Here is a 17,636-nt window from a genome sequence, read left to right as displayed (position 1 = left end):
AACCTAATTAAATAATTATGAGGCTCACTTTAAACTTCTGATGTGGAAAAATGGGATCATTCTTCTGTTTTTCAATCTTACACTGAGGAGGTACAACCAGGACTTGCAGGGGCTGTCCTAGGCAGCATGTCCTCCCTGGGCAAAGTGGGTGAGGTCTGTCGCTCAACCCATGGAGCAGAAATTGGCATCTACAAAGGAAGTGGAGGAGGCCCGGGGGTAGAATCACGAGATTGTGAATGAGGTAGGCAGGCCTGAGTAGTCACTGCGCAAGAATCAATCAAGTCATAGAATTGGGTGTTTGTGCAGCACGTTGTGTGGGAGTAGGAGAAAAAGAGTCTCTTTCTTGGTCAGGAACCAAACTGAACACGTTTGCAAAGACCAGTTAAGTCATTTGGAGTGAAGCAGTTTCTGCTGGTTTTGGGGCCCAGTTGTCTTTTCACACATGGTTTAGCGCATACTCTGTTCCTTGGGCTGAGGAAACAAAAACCTGAAGTTGAACAAAACATTGTCCTTTCTCTGTATCTGCCCATTTGACTCAGTTATCATCCCTGCCCCTTTGGATTGGACTAACTCCATTTTCTTTGCTTCTTCAATTTTCTTTTTTTCCTCCTAAGAAAAGAAGGTGGTGATCCTGAAGAAAGAATGTTGCATTCCAAGGCATCACAGACTCAGAGAATAATTAGAAGTTATCTTGATGATTCATCCTTAACTTCAGGGAGGTGTCCATCAATTGTATCATTTTCTGAGATTTAGTGATGCATTTTTCCCCAAAAAATTATCCATGTATCCAAGCATGTGAGAATTAATGACTACAAACTATAGCCATTTATTTTTTTTTCCCTTTCTTTTTCATAAACAGAGCTGTATTTGTTTAAACTGGAAAACATGATGTTGACAAAAAGAAAAAAAAAAAAAAAACTACTGTGCTGTGTGAAGAAAAGACATTTTACTAATTATAACCATTTAAGAGTATACTGTGTCTGCGGTTTTTTGTGTGTGTGTTTTGTTTTTTTTTTTCATTTTCAATTTACTTTGATATCGTATGACCATAAGTTTAAGGACCCTTAAAAACCATGTCTAAAAATGTTTTTCTCCTCTGATTATAAAATACTGAATTCCAATTATAGGCATTTGAAAAATATTAAAAAAGAAAAGAATAGCCTATAATCCTACTCTTGAGAAAATCACTAGTAAGATTTTGATGTATTTCTTTGAAGTTTTTATTATTATTATTATTATTATTATTATTATTATTATTATTCCTGTGTAACTGTTTAAGCCCAATGCATATTATGCTGTATGCAAAATTGCATGATGATCTAGTTTAACTGTTTTTACATATTATTTTCTATTTTAGCATATTTTGGACAACATTTTAGTTGAGTTCATACTATCCTATTAGGAGGCTCTATGCCTCGTGATTTCAACTTATTATCTCCTTTATAGATGAGCACTCAGTTTTCCAACGGTTTACTACTATAAATAATGCTGCAATAAACATGTTCATGCTTGAATCTTTGAGCTGCTGACAGTTTTTTAAGTTACATTTCTGGAACTGAAATTAATGCAACAAAAGATACAAAAATTTAGGCATAACAATTTTTTTAAATGTTTAATAAATATTTCCAAATACCTTTCCGTAAAGTTTATAAAAATTAATTTGCCTATCAGTAGTTTAGAAAAGTTCTATCTTAGAAAAGTACATTTTTTGATTATGATGAGAATATAGTTTATATTAATACATTGGTTAACTCCATTTCTTGTTTAATGAATGACCTGTGCATTGATTTTGTGCAATATTTTATTAGATAGTGGTCTTTTTTATTGGACTCAACAAACTATAAACTGGAAAGAACACCACAAGTCTATTATATAGATTGTAAAATTTGCCTTCGTTTTTGTTTACTTTGAAACTTTAATATATTGCTTTGACATTTAGAAATTCCATTTAATGTTATAAAACCTATTGATTGCTCATGTGTGAATTCCTCAATTGTTTAGAAAATTCTACACAATCACAAATTTGATATTTATTTAAAATGCTACTATTTAATATTTTAATGTAACATTTTAACCAACAGGGAAATACTTTTAGCATTTAGATAAAGACAAGTAGTTGTCATCTAGAAATATTTAACTAATGTTTTAGCATCATTTAGTAAGAAGCCATACTAGAAACTATTGAATCATGCTGTCAGTTTAATCATATTCCAAATTCTTTTGTTTTGATTTTTTCTGAGCTATGAATCTGATATTATGATCTGATTTTTGATTTTACAGAAATTCACACTCTTAGATATTGAAGTTGAACAATACATTTTAATATGTTATAGCTCAAGAGTCCACCAGCTCTTGTTATTTAAAGATGTCATGAGTGGCTTATTGCATTTAATTAGAATGTGCACTTTTTATGTTTACAGAGCATTGACTTAGACTTTTTGTTTTAAATTACTTTTCTATAGATTGCTCTCTTTTAAGGTGATATATTTTACTATGATTAAATGTGTAACTAATACAAATTTCAAGGTTAAACTTTTGAAAAGACACGTCAGTGAAGTTATGTGCCCATTGTCACTCAACAAGCCAGTAAATTATAGATCTGGAATCAGAACTCATGTTATTACAAATTTCCAGCCTGATGCTTAACCCACTGAAACTCATAGCTGTATTGTTTATAGGCTGAGAAAAGGCCCCGCTGTGAGGCTCCTGGCTCACAAGAAGCTTTTCCTATGCACTGTGGAGAGCCTCTCTATTGGCTCACGTTTTCTTAAACCCTTCGTCCCAGAAAGAGAAGGTACTGAGGAAAATACCCTTCCCATGCCATCTTATCTTTGGGAGTTGGAAAATAAAATACTGTTCAAAATATCTATTGAGAATACTATTATAGAAATAGCCAGTCTCTCGGGGGGTAGGCTGAGGTTGAAAAGGGCAGGTTCCTGGAATGTTACGGGGGGCTAATGATATGCCTGTGATATAAAACAGTTTCTGATATTTTCCAAATGGGTTATTGTTCATGTTTAAGTGATTATAGTAGTGATTTAAGCCAAACTAAATATTCTCTTTCCATGGTTTACTTCAATTTATTCTAATCCTTCTTCATGCAAACGTGTCCAATTTTGATTTTTTTTCTTTTCTTATGTGGGTATTTGATCATGTGGGCAAAATTTACTGGGTGACAAAAACGTGGAAACTCAAAAAAAAAAAAAAAGAGAGAGAGAGAACAATACAGGCAAAGACTGTGTGGTTGGTAGGAGGTGGAGTGGGGGCAGGATTGATTGCAAGTGTTCTGAGAGAAAAATGATACATCCAACTGGGCATCAGGAGTCATTTCTTACCAATAAAATTTCTGAAGCTGTGGAATCATCTCTAAAAGAAATGATTGAAATCTCTTGTCTGAGCCACTTACACTTGTACCTAATAAAGCCTTTGAGAACTCTATACTGTTAGTAAGGGATGATGACCTAATAAGTCCACTCCATTGATTCTGTGATAGTCTTGGCAAGATCTACTCGTGGAATTACTTCATAATCAAATCTAAGACACCCTGCAAGCACTATATAAATTCATCTTTCCGATTTTAGATTACTATTAGAGACACTTTTGTATTTGTAAAAATACTTTTTTCCTCACAAAAGAATGTATTCATCTATTACTGGAGAAATAAGTGATTTGGAAAACAAAATACAAACACAAAACAGTGATTTATCAAGCTTTACTATACAACAGCCATGGTGCTTGCTTAACTGTTGATGTTATTTCAAAACTAAAGACCCAATTATTAGTTTATCAAAATAAAAGTGAAGGAGGAAGACAAAAACACTCTAAGCTGACAATTTGCATATCACATTTCAACGTGATGTGATTTAAAACAGCTGATCTATTAAACACTCAAATTAGACTTTATAAGCAAATAACCAATTCTACCTTGACTTTAGCATTGCCTCTGGCGCCTTTATAATATGAATATCTGAACAAAATTATAAGAGCTTCCCTTTTGGTGCCTCGGAAACTTATTAACTATTTAATATTCAAGGCTAGGACTCCCCAATATAAAAAGTTAATGCTGCGACGTGATATTGGTCTGATTGAGCCTTGTGTATGTAGTTCCTGCAAAATACTAAATTGGCAGCTCCCCACTTTTTCCAAATATTGATTCCTTTTCTAAATCCTTTTATGTTCTAAATTAACCTGGGGATTTCCACCTTGACTTCTTTAGTTGCAATGAGAAACGACACTCAGAAACTTGCCTGTTAACCTATCACGTGGGACAGAATTTGGTTTCTGTAATCATAAGCTCAGAGCCCTATAGAGAGCTTCTAAGTGGTAAAAGGAAAGGAAATTGGAAGAAGGAACTGAAGATATTTTTCTCCTATGAATTAGCACAAATACTGATTTATAGCCTCCACATGTGTTTTGCTTTTACTGATGGTTGTAACTAGGGACACCTGTAAGACAGAGCCAAAGGGGAAGAATTAAAAATAAATGGAAGAAAAATGTAATAATAAGCTGTACTTCAGAGCTTGATTTGAAACCTAGTGTGTGAGACCTTAAAATTCCCCTTTTCCTGGAGAATGTTTTATCATTTAGTTTATGTAATTTAGCATACGGCATGAAAGCTGAAATGTAACATTTTTAAAAAATATTCTTTCAGTATTTCCAACGGAAATGTTGAGCTAAGTGTAGAATTTGTGGGATCAGTTAGCTTATAAATAATGATCCTTTATGCTGGCATTGGGAAATCCCTGTTCCCACAGCTAGTTCAATAAAGCAATTAATATCAATAAATGCAAAAGAAAGCAAATCTCTGTTCACTTTTGTCTGGATTAGTTAACATGAGAAAAATCCTATCCCTCTCCTGGAGTATTTAACCTTCTTATAGAAAGACATTCTAATGAAAGGTAAATAAAGTATGTTTTTGACATATGTTTCCCTTGTCGTCCACTGTCTACTTCTTATAAGATGATTGACTTTTCTCCTCCCTCCAGAAATTTTAAATGTGTTTTTCTTTTTAGACCAGGTTTTTGTGGCATTCTTGTGTTGTAAATATACCATAAGCATTTCTTCTAATATCTCTAAATTCACTTTCTGTAAAGATGAATTTCTTTAAAGGAAATATAACTTCCAATATTCATATATAATATTTCATTTCTATTGTGTAATGCTTACATTTTCCATACAGAATATCTCATGTGTACTCAATTTACAGGGCATATTTGAGAGAAAGCAATTTTTCCGTGGCATGAATGTTTTAGTGAATCTCTTAAACACAGTGTACACAATGAAAAACAACGCTTTGTCAAGGCAATGGGTGAGGTGAAAACTGACCCTGTTTATAGATAAGAACTTGTGCATTCAGACTTCCATAGATCAGCATTTAGTAAAGCACTGTCATGGAATAACCCCGAACTTTCAACACATTTGGCTAAATTATTTGAGATTTCACACACAAGCAGTAAAAAGCTTAAAAAGATATTATCTTGTAGCGTCCAAGAAATGTGGTAATAAGGTAAAAGTTGAAATGTGTCATTGGCCTAAGAAGTCCATGGCTCATTCTTGATTTATAACACACCCAGTTTCGTCAGAGTTGGCAGAAGTATGCTCTTTCTGACAGCATGATGATAACATACTGCAAAAGTTGAAGCTGCCAATTCTTACACCTTCATTCTACTAGCAAAGAATTTTAAAACAAAATGTCAATATTGCTACAATACCACTTTGCTAGTTCCCCAAAACTGACAAACCCATTCTGCCTATTTATAAATTTGAGGAGAGATAACTAACTTTAAATGTACTTAATTAAATGCACATATTTGTTAATTTTGTATATACCAAAGTTATATACAGTTAAAATTTGTGGTGAGGTGCCCATTACCAAGACATATACAGGTGATAGTTTAATTTTGAAATGGAATAGGCATCTCAAATCAGTGGTTTCAAATTCAAAACATAAAATAGGCAATATTATTACTCTTATTACAATAGATTAAAAATATTGTCATCCTGTGCATGGGATTTGAATAAACAAGAGGACAACATTTCTTACAATAATTATATTTAAAATCACGTTATAGTAAAGCAAGTAACAGCTTTTTAAAAAGACGCTGAAAATTTACTTCCTCGGTGTTAAAAGGATATACTTTATGGGGAGAGAAAGGAGTATCAGGAGGAAATCATTTGGTATGGAAAAATAAGAGTACTGTTAGCATTTATTGTTCTTAACTTTCATATTAGTCATATTTAAAAAGATTTTTGGTTTTAATCTAATTGTACTTTAATCTAAGTATACTTTAAAATACTTTATGTGTAAATTGAATTATGTCCAAAAGCGAATAGCATTCTTGATGTTTATATCAAGGGATTAAGTAGTACATTAAAGTACAATGTGTGTCATTTAAACCTTTTATTTTGAGATATTCACATGCAGTTGTGAGAAGTAATGTGGAGGGATGCCATGTCCCCTTTACCCAGCTATGGTCCGTGGTAAGAACTTGTATAACTACTTATAATACAGTATCGCAAGCAGGATATTGACATTGATACAATCCACTAATCACTTTTAGATATTTCCAGTTTTACTTTTACTCATTTGTGCATGGATATGGGTAGTGTGTTCTATACAATTTTGTCACATTTATAATTCATGTATCCACACTCCCATGGTCAAGGCATTGCAAAGTCCCATTACCATATTCATCCCTAATGTCGCACTTTTATAGGGACTTCCTTCTCCCACTCTCACTCCTTCCCTATTCCCTGATGACCACAATCTATCATCCATTTCCAAAATTTTGTCATTTTAAAAATATTATATTAATGGAGTCGTACAATGTGTAACCTTCGGTAATGAATCATTTCACTCAGCAAAATTCATTGAAGACTCATCCAAGTTCTTGAGCAGTTTGTTTCTTTTTTATTGCTAAGTAGTATTCCATGATATTGATAACCTACAGTTTGTTTAGCCATTCATCAGCTGAAAAGTAGCTAGTGTACCTCCCCCCTCATCCTGTTTGGGCTATTATGCCAAGTGTCTAGAGAATTTTCTCTTGTCTTTCTTTTATTAAATTATTGTATGATTCCATTATATTCAGAGAGCATACTCCATATAAGTTTAATCATTTTAAATGTGTTGAGGCTTGCTTTATAGCCTAGGATGTGGATGCTTGGAAAAAATAATAATAATACTTTACTGTTATTGGGTGGAATGATATAAATTGATAGACGATAGATAGATAGATAGATAGATGATAGATAGATAGATAGATGATGGATAGATAGATAGATGATAGATAGATAGATAGATAGATAGATAGATAGATAGATAGATATCACTATGTTATGTTGGCTGATTTTATTGTTGGTACCTTCTGTATTCTTGCTCATTTTCTGTGTAGCAGCTCTATCAGTTGCTGAGAGGGTGATTTTTAAACCACCAACTATAATTGAGGGTTTGTCTGTTTCCCATTCCAGGTTTATCAGATTTGGGTTTGTATTTTGAAGGTTTATAGTTGTACTTAGTGTAAAGGAGGAGGAAGAGATGAATCTACTTAAGCTTTTCTGGATGAGTTTGCCACACAGTATATTTTAACCATGAAAATACTATTTTTTTCCAGAAAGTTGATTTAAAAAATTCCAACAAAGTATATGGGAAAGGTAGAAATAAAAGACTATGCAAAATAAGAGGTTGGAGAGATAAGAATAGGTCTGATGCTAAGTATGTAAAACATCAATTGAAAATAATATTTTACTGTCATTAGTAATTTTATACTATAAGTACAAAATAGCCCACATATTATATACATTAAGTAAAAAGGGAATTAGAAACTTGATATTTTGACAAAATATCAGTAATGTACTATTTGTGTTAGTTTGAGTAATTTCCCTAAATATTTAAAAGCATGGTGTGAATAAACTAAAAGAAATTAGATGCTAGTGCACTATATTTTTGATTATGACATTGTTGCCTATTGCCACAGTTTCAAAAATAATGATTCTAATGTGATTTAAAATTTTAAATAAACCAGGAATAGCATAGACAACATTGAATAAAATAATAAAAATGGACAATTTATATGAAACACAGATGAATACCTAATAAATCTAGAGAAACTGAAAAAATAAGTCAGGAAATATAAAAATGAAGCAAAATAGAAGTTTAGTGATGAAAACTTAGCAAGTTAGTGATGAAAATATTCAATAAATAGCATTGGGTCAATTTTATATTCAAATAGAAGAAAAATTGACCAAGACTTTACAACATAGTCAAAGACCTATTCCAGATGAATCATAATGTAATTTGAAAACTAATACACTAAAAGTAACATAGGAGAAGAAGTTCATAAGCTTGAGGCAAGGAAAGATTTCTTAAGCAGAACAAGAAAGGACTAATCATAAAAGAAAAGATTTGTAATTTGGACTATATTAAATTTTTAAACTTCTGTTCATCATAAGATAATACAAAGAGAGTAAAAACACATGCCACAGAGTGGAAGAAGAAATCTGCAATGCATATATACAACAATGGACTCTTATCTAAAATATATACAGGTATTTTACAATTAAGATAAAGAAGACAGATGACACACTTGAAAAATTGTCAAAGACTTAAATACTACTTTATGCAAGAGATTATCCAAGTAGTTAATAAGTGTATGAAAAGTTACCCAACTTCATTATTTATCGAGGAAATTAAAATTAAAACCAAAATGAAATTATACTACACATCTACCAGAAAGGCCAAAATGAAAAAAGATTGAAAATCAAATGATGGAAAAGGTGTGGTGCAACTGGAATTCTTATACATTATACCTGACAGTGTAGACTATAGAACTATGTAAGTTAATTCAACTACTTTGTAAAAATATTTGGCAGCACCTATTAAAGTGAGTACATCATCATCCTGTAACCTAGTAATTTCACCCCTAACTACACATATGCAGATATATGCACCAAAATACCTGCAGAAAAATATCCATAGCAGCTTTGTTCAGTACACATAAAAACAAGAAACAATTCAAAGCCCATTAACAGAAGAATCAGCAAGTAACCTACAGTGTATTTGTATACTAAAATATCATAGAGTCAAAAAAGAAAAAAAATGAAAAGAATTACTGCCACAAACAATGACATGTAGACATAATATCAAACAAAAGAAGTCAGACACTAAAAAGTACATACCTTATGATTCCACTAATTTAAAGTTTAAACAAGCTAAAAGGACCAGTAACAATCTCGATAACAAAAGTCAGAATAACAGTTTAAGTTTGGTTGTTTAGTTCTTGAGAATGGACATCACAGAAGCTTCTGAGTGCTTTACTATATGAAATTTGCACTCTAGTATATTTACTCAATGACCAATTTAAATATTTACAGAAAAAAGAACCTACTTAATATTACTTAAAAATTACATCACAACTACTTGTGAATGATTACTAAGATAATGTATAGAGAAAAGAGCCAGAACTATTTTATTCACCCCTCACATTAAGACAAACAGACAAACAAAACAACAACTTAGGAGGACATAAGTGATTAGAAATCAGAGGATGTGGATTTGAGTCAAGACTCCTCTGCTCACTCATGATAAAATACAGTATGTCACCTAACAATTTAGCATCAGTTTTCTTATCTACAAAATGTAAATTAAAATGCCTCAACTAAAATTATGTGGATGGTAGTATTTGAAGGAGACTGCTGTGAATTTGAAAATTTTACAACTTTTAAAAGAAAGGCAATTTAAGATAGGTATTTCATATTATTGAAACACAATCATGTTGTGCTTGGGATTACTTAGAATAGTAAGGAGAATGGCAGGCATTCTGGAGATGGTATTTAGAAGGTTAAATTAAGAAGGTGTAATTGACTGGTCTTTTTAGTATTTTGAGTGATTTCAATCTAATACAATTAAGCATAGGGCATTTCACTTGGAGAATCATTTCATAGTCCTGCTACACCCATTTTATCTGCAGTGGAGCTCTTTGTACACAATTTGGTTGCCCTGCCTTCTAATTCCTCTTATACATAGCCCATCTGTCTTCCTAAATGTCCCACCTTTTAAACTCAGTATCTTCCTTACCCTGACCGTTTCCCTCACCCTCTTCTTCCCTTCACAGAAAGTACCAAATCTTTTTGATCCTACCTCCTAATCTTTCACAAGTTATGCACTTCTTATTCTCCATGCTATCACTACCTAATTCAGACTGCCCTCATCGTTCATTGATTTTTATACAATAAACTCCTGTGATATTACAGTATCTATAAGAGTACCATACAGTTGCCAAAGTCAACTGGCAAAAACATAGATCTGATTACTGCCATATAAAAATTCCTCCATTGTCTGGGATGCCCTCAAGATAAATGCATATTCTTGGGCATAGCCTAGTTGTTTTTCATGATTAGATTCATGTTGTCTACTTTCAGAGCTGATTCTTAAAATCCCACTAGTCCATTATTTGTCCCTCATTAAAAATCTTTTCTTCAGGCCCACTAAATTACTTTTGTTCTTGGAAAAACCAATATCTCAATGTGGAGCTTTGTTACATGTTTCCTCTGCCCACATCCCTTCCTCCTGCCCTCCATCCTGTCCTGCATCTCATTGCAAACTGATACATGCTCAGATTAGCCATCACAACCAGGACAACTTCTCAGGCAAAGCTGGGTGTGGAGCCTCTCCTAAGTGCTTTCCAAGCAACTTAGCCTCTCATCAAACTGTCTTGAGGTTGCCTGCTTACGGGTGGAGTCCCCGACTAGAAAGCAACCTTCTCTAATAGCAGGTTATGTCCCCTTTATTGTTATCTTCAGTATCTGGGAGAATGCCACATATTCAGTAGCCATTTGATGATATTGTCTTGAATAAATAAATGACTATGTAGGCATCAAATTTGCTCTTCAGAGTCTGTTTGAACTTCTGCCACTCTTTACTCCACAAATAGATGTAGTGGGCTTTCAACAGGATGGAGATTGTAATGCAAAGAACTCAGAACTCACCAGAGGTAATTAATAGTGTGAGAGACTCACAGGAAAGGTGGAAGAGGAGATGTCTGTGAATGGTTGGATGAGAAATCACTTTCTCAGGCACTGTAAGCAAAACAAGATCCTCTGCCCTTACTGAACTGCATAGAGTTGTGAATGTTTTTGAAAAAGAAAAAACAAAACAAACAAAAAAAAAAAACCTCAGTAGAATTTCAGAAAGAAGGGATTAAAGGAAGGTTTATAAGAAAAAGAGTTACCTGTGCCAACTGGGAGTTACATAGATTACTCTGTAACTATCAGGAAAGGTGTATTACAATCACATAAAAACCCAAGTGAAAAGACTGGACACACCTACAGTCACCACAAAGAAAGTAAAAGACACCCATGAGCCCAGAAATATAGCAGCTTATGGGTAAAAAATGAGCCAAAGAGGGATTAGCTAGTTACTGTATTAAGGTTGAGTGTCAATTTTTTAAAATAATTTTAGTGAAAATTTTACTTTTAAAGTTGTTTATGCTATAATTATAAGCTATCTACATGGGTACGTTATTTCATGAAGACATTATTTTTGAGACAAAATACATTGTATTGGTCAAGATGGATATTAATTGCATTAAAAAATAATCCCATGTTGAATGTTTATTTAGTGATTTATGCTACATGTCTAGTGTTTCAGCAGAGAATCCAGATCATTTTAATTACTCAGGTACCCAGGCTGCAAATGGCCCATATTGACATGATCTTCCATGATCATCATGGCAGAAAGAAATCATACTTTCTTACACTTTTCCCTAGAAATAAACAGTGTCACTGCCACTCATATTTAATTGACTAGAGGAAATCATGTGGTCAGACCCATCTCCATAAGGCATAGGAAAGTGAGATCTAGCTAAATTCATACACAGAGAAACAACAAGAATGTTCTTTGACAGTCCTACTGATAGCTTTGCATAGGTCACAGCAAGTAGGATAGTGAAAACATTTATTCTGGGCCCTCTAATGAATAAAATGACACTAGACAGCTAGGGCAAAGAAGGAAATTAAGTCTCTGAGAAGGAGAAGGAGATATCAGAATGAAACAACCAATAATTCACAGAGCTACAGCTGGATTTCAGTTTTGGACTCTGCTTTCACATTTTTTTTTTAAATAGTACAGTACAACCAATTGCCTCCACTTTCACATATTTAAAAGGGGGTCTGTGAATACCATATTCCGGTGGAAGTCTGTAATATGCTGTTTTGTTTTGTTTTCTGCAATACTCCCTTCACCACAAAACTATCAGAAAAATACATATATTAAAGGATACCTTGTATATCAAGCCACCTTGGTTTCATAGGTATATAATCATCACTATATTTAAAGGAAATTTAGTGCTCTTTAGCTATATATATCTATATCTATATCTATATCTATATATATACATATATATATATGTAAATTAATCAATATTAAATTAATCAATAAGAAAACCTTCTTGGCACCGGAAACAAATTTGCTCCAACTTTTTAGTTGAGATGGAGTGACCCTTATGACAAGTAAAAACGTTTAACTAAAAGAATGACATAAAAACAATCAAATAAATCATGACTGACTCCTATTCTGCATTGTTAATGGAGTGGAACTGTAGCATCATCCCAAGACTGTTACTATCAATTCCCAGTCTGAAATGGCAAGACGATCATCTTCTGTCATACTGATTCGGGAACAACTACTCTCAGGTTTCTCTCTAATTTTATAATTTCAGGAGTAAGAGGATTATGCAACCTGAAAAACTACCACTCTACATTTAGAAAAAATAATGCCACATACTGGGACTATCCACACTTATGATACCCCCTTTTATTCCAAAAAGCTTGTAAGAGATTTAACTGTGATACTTAATCAATCACAATTTGCTAATGATATCAAAGTGGCAGATTCAAGAGCACTTTAGATCGTTTGAAAAGCCTTTTATTTTTCATGTACTCCTTTTGTCTGGTGTAGAATAACCTCTAAAACTCTGCCTCAACCCTCTCTTCAGTGAAAAGACAGAGACTAATCACAAATGGGAACTGATTGCTGTACACCAAACTTGAAATAAAATGCAGGTCTAAAGCTTCATATGCAGAAAAGATAGAGTCCTCTTAACTCATATTGAAATGATTGCCGCCTCTCTCCTCACCCTCTGACATCTATTACCATATTAAGGACATCTTTACAGAGAGGGTAAGGAATTGTAGACTTAAATTTGATAGTCATTCCGATTCTACTAAATGTTTCTTTCATTTTTGTTTGTTTTACCTAGTTTAACAGGTCTCCAAAATGTCTCTTCTTTCTCAAACCTATCATTTCTAAATTTTCTTAGAATTTATTGGCATTCCCAAGGTCTCTACCTGAAAATAACTTAAATTCCTGGGTTGTTTATGTGAAGAAAATGTTTAATTAGCAGTTGTTGAATTTCTAGCCACTTCTCAGAAACACGTATGTCCAGAACTCCCCACTCACTCTCCAAACGAGCGCTTACACACGGGTTTCTTCTGCCTTATTTCATATCTACCATAGCTTTTATTTGGTCTGAAGTATGTGTGTAAGAGTGTGTGTGTATATATGTGTGTCTATATTTTAAACATATACATACTGTATTAATATAATCATTCGGATTTTGGACTGCTCTTGAGCATAATCAAAAGGGCCAACATTCTTTCAGAGAAATCGCTTTTCTTATGTAGCAACTACACCCTTGCTTTTGCGTTGCTGTTGTCCATACCTAGCCCTCTTTATTCATGAGTGTTTTCTTTCTAATTTCTACAAGCATTTTTGTTTGTCCATCAGAATTTATACATACAACAATTCATTTCAGTCAACATTATTGAGGGTGACTTAGTCACATTCTTCGTATTTTACATACTAGATTACTAGTTTATTATAAAAAAATATAACTCAGGAAGAGTCAGATGGAAGAGATGCATAAGACAAAGTATGTGGGAAGGGGTGTAGAGCTCTACTGTCCTCTCCCGAAATCTCTCTGTGTTCACCAATCCTGAAACTCTCCAAAACCAATTATTTTGAGGGGATGTATTTTTGATAAATTATTTTGAAATAAAAATTTTAGTATATCTAGAGCTGATAATTCTTGAGGAACAATATTTTAGAGATATTTAACTCTTCAGGCAAATCAGTTCTGTATGTCTGTTATAATTTTATAAATGTAAGGTAATTAATATATAAATTTAAATGTAAATTTATACGAGAGCATTTTAATGTTTCTACTGACATTTCCTGTAACCAGTGGCAGTTGTACAAGACACAAAAATGGCTTCATGACTTGAATATAATTAAACATTTCGAAACACCTGTTTATATATTTTATAGCTGTAGCTTCAAGAACAAGGAAACAAATACTTTTAAAGTTGCCTTCTTCATAACTAATTGATTTACTCAGTTTCACATGAAAATAGTGTTATTTTCTGTCAAAGATGGTTATTTTAAATTGAATTGCTGTTAAGTCTGTGAACATGTGCTTTGAAATGTTGCAGCAATTTTTAAAGTCAGTGATTTTAAACTCTGAAAACTGCTAATATTTATCTGACATCCTTCATCTCAATGCCTATGAATATGCTTTTGTTTGTTAATAATGCAGAAGCAATGGTCAGTGCCTGAGCACTGACTTTGCTTTCAATGGTGCTCAGAACAGATCTTTGATACTTGCGTCTGTGAGATGCCACAGACACAGGTTCACAGTTTTTGCTCTGCCCCATTAGAAGTTCTCCTCTCTCAAGAAACCATGGCACCTGCAACCACCTCTGCTGTTATCACTGCTATTTCTGCCGTTGCTTCTTCCAAGCCCAATGTAGGTCCCTACCTAGCCAACCCCCTGGGGCAATGGAGTACCTGGACTGCCCTGGATATGCGCCTGCACCCCGTTATTTTCCTCTACTCTTCTCCTAAATCATTTATTTCGTTGAGTTGAAACATCATGCATTCAGTTTCTCAAGCATGCAATCCAAGCATTCCTCTATTTTCTCCACAAATATCCAGGCTTTCTTAGTACCTATATTACTCCAATTTTCAGCAGCATGTGACAGAATTGAACAGTGTTATTTTGTCAATATCCTTCCTACTTGCCTTTTAGGACACTAGACTCTCATTTTTTCCTTTCACTTACTGGTCACTCCTCATCTCCTTTGCAGTCCCCTCTTCTTCTCCTAATCTTTTAGTGTTGGAGTTCCCCACAGGTGAGTCCTCAGGCCTCTTCTCTGTCTGCACCCACTCCCTTGGTTATCGCATCCATTCTCATAGCTGTAAATATTATCTCTGTACTGATGACTATCACATTATGTCTCTAGCCCAGGTATCTTTCCAAAGTCGTGATGCATATATTCATCTCTGCTTGAATCTTTAGAAGACATCCCAAATTTAGCATGTCCAAAACTAAACTTCTGATCTCTCCACAAAGCCTGCTCTGCTCTCCCCTTTTCTAGTCCACTTAATAGTAACTGCATTCTCCATGCTACCAGCTCAAAAAAAGAGTATCTTCCTCATGCTTAATATCAAATCCCTCAGGAAATCTTATTAGCTCAAAATTTAAAACAAATCTAGTTTTTAATCACTTCTCAGGACTTCCACTGCTACACTTCCAGATGCAGTCATCATCATCTCCTGCCAGAATTCCTGCCATAGGTATCTCCCAGTTCATTCTTGTCTCTCTACTGTGTGGTCTTTGTGAACCAGTCAGTATCAACTATTTAAACATGGAACTTTAATCATAGAATCCATCCCCTGCTCAAAGCCCTTAAATGTCTCCCCTTCTTACTCAAGGCCCTTACAATGGTCTACAAGGCCTTAAATCATCTGGGTTCTGTTGCCACTCTGACATCTCTGGTCTTCATGTTCCTTTAACATGTCAGGTATGTTTCTCCTGCCTTAGGGCCTTTGTGCTATCCTTCCCTCTGCATGCTATACTGTTCTACCAGTTTTAACATGGCTCACTTTTACATTATCCAAGACTTCTTCAAGCCACCTGTCTTACAAGGTACCAGGCTTTTCACTTATTCTAATCAGCTATTCGGGTACCACAGGCTCCTTTCTGCATTTCCAAATCTGCACGTAGGTATGGCAATGGTCACCTCTCCTCCTTTGACAACCTTGGGAAGTATAGTGGTAGCAGCTGTGGTAAGTAGCCTCTTCAAATTCAGAGACAGCAAATATTAGTTTTTCAGTGATCTCCCCATGAATTTCTAAGAATCTCCTTACAAAGGGAAGTGTTATGTGTGTGGCATCCTCTCTAAAGGAATACCTTGTTTTGCAGAATTGATGACATAGGATCCAATAGACTGCTTTTTTTGCCAACTGAAGTATGTTTCTACAGCAGCTGTGCAGGGAACACTCAGCTGCTGTGCAGTACTCTTGTATTTAGGTCCCACTGTGTGAATGATGAACCTGGCAGGTAGATTAAATAATTTAGTCAATATTTCTTCACTTGGGGGGGCTGGCCCGGTGGCTCAGGCAGTTGGAGCTCTGTGCTCCTAACTCCGAAGGCTGCCGGTTCGATTCCCACATGGGCCAGTGGGCTCTCAACCACAAGGTTGCCGGTTCAACTCCTCGAATGCCGCAAGGGATGGTGGGCTCGGTCCCCTGCAACTAAGATTGAACACGGCACCTTGAGCTGAGCTGCCGCTGAACTCCCAGATGGCTCAGTTGGTTGGAGCACGTCCTCTCAACCACAAGGTTGCCAGTTGGACACCCGCAAGGGATGGTGGGCTGTGCCCCCTGCAACTAGCAATGGCAACTGGACCTGGAGTTGAGCTGTGCCCTCCACAACTAAGACTGAAAGGACAACAACTTGTCTTGGAAAAAAAGTCCTGGAAGTACACACTATACCCCAATAAAATCCTGTTCCCCTTCCCCAATAAAATCATATATATATATATATATATATATATATATATATATATATATATATATATTTCTTCACTTGTCTGGCAATCTTTAAGTTTGTAGAGGTTCTCCTCCAAATCAGGCCTTGCAAGCATGAAGATACTCTCTGACACAGAATTCCTATCTGTGAGACTTTCATTGCTGGTATTCACAACGGCTGCACAGTTCAGAAATGCCACATCTCCTTTCTAAAGAACCATTTTTCCATTGATGTCCTTATTATAAAGAAAAGGTGATCTCATAGGGTCTTTCTGAAGTCTTTCAGCTGCCATATTAGAAGCATTTAATTCGTTTTCACATGAGTTGCTCCATGTCAGAAGTGTATGTACATCCGCGGACTGAGAAGTTGCACCCAAGCAATCCATGAAATGGGAAACTCAGCTTGCCTTTTCCCAAATTCCTTAGCAATTTAATATTCACTGAAGACTTTAGTATACTCAGGTGGTCCCATCCAGGTGGTAGGCAAGGGGGGTTAAGTTTTTTGTGGAAAGCAGGGACTTAGAATCAAAGTGCCTATTACATAATAAGAGCTCAATAAGTTTTTTTTTCTTACTTCTCACTTAACCATCTATATGTGGTTGTACTTCTCATATTCTCTTATAATCACCTGTTCATTTGTCAGAAAACCTCTGCTAAACAACACGTTACTTGAGGGCAAGGAATATGATGAGATCACATTCATTCCCCTATTACTTGCAAACAGGTGGATTGATTAAATAAAGCCCATATCAATTAGTCACAGGATTCTACC

The 17,636-nt window shown here is 34.7% G+C and overlaps 1 pseudogene; it reads right to left on the bottom strand.

Annotated features, from left to right (window-relative positions):
* Positions 1-15,973: 15,973 nt before the first annotated feature.
* Positions 15,974-17,250, bottom strand: LOC109449538 (ganglioside-induced differentiation-associated protein 2 pseudogene; annotated as a pseudogene).
* Between the last annotated feature and the right edge of the window lie 386 nt (positions 17,251-17,636).

This window comes from Rhinolophus sinicus, chromosome 17, assembly GCF_057876585.1.
Source record: "Rhinolophus sinicus isolate RSI-liver-muscle chromosome 17, RSI-T2T, whole genome shotgun sequence".
NCBI lineage: Eukaryota > Metazoa > Chordata > Mammalia > Chiroptera > Rhinolophidae > Rhinolophus > Rhinolophus sinicus.
This window is presented reverse-complemented; position numbering and strand designations above follow the sequence as displayed.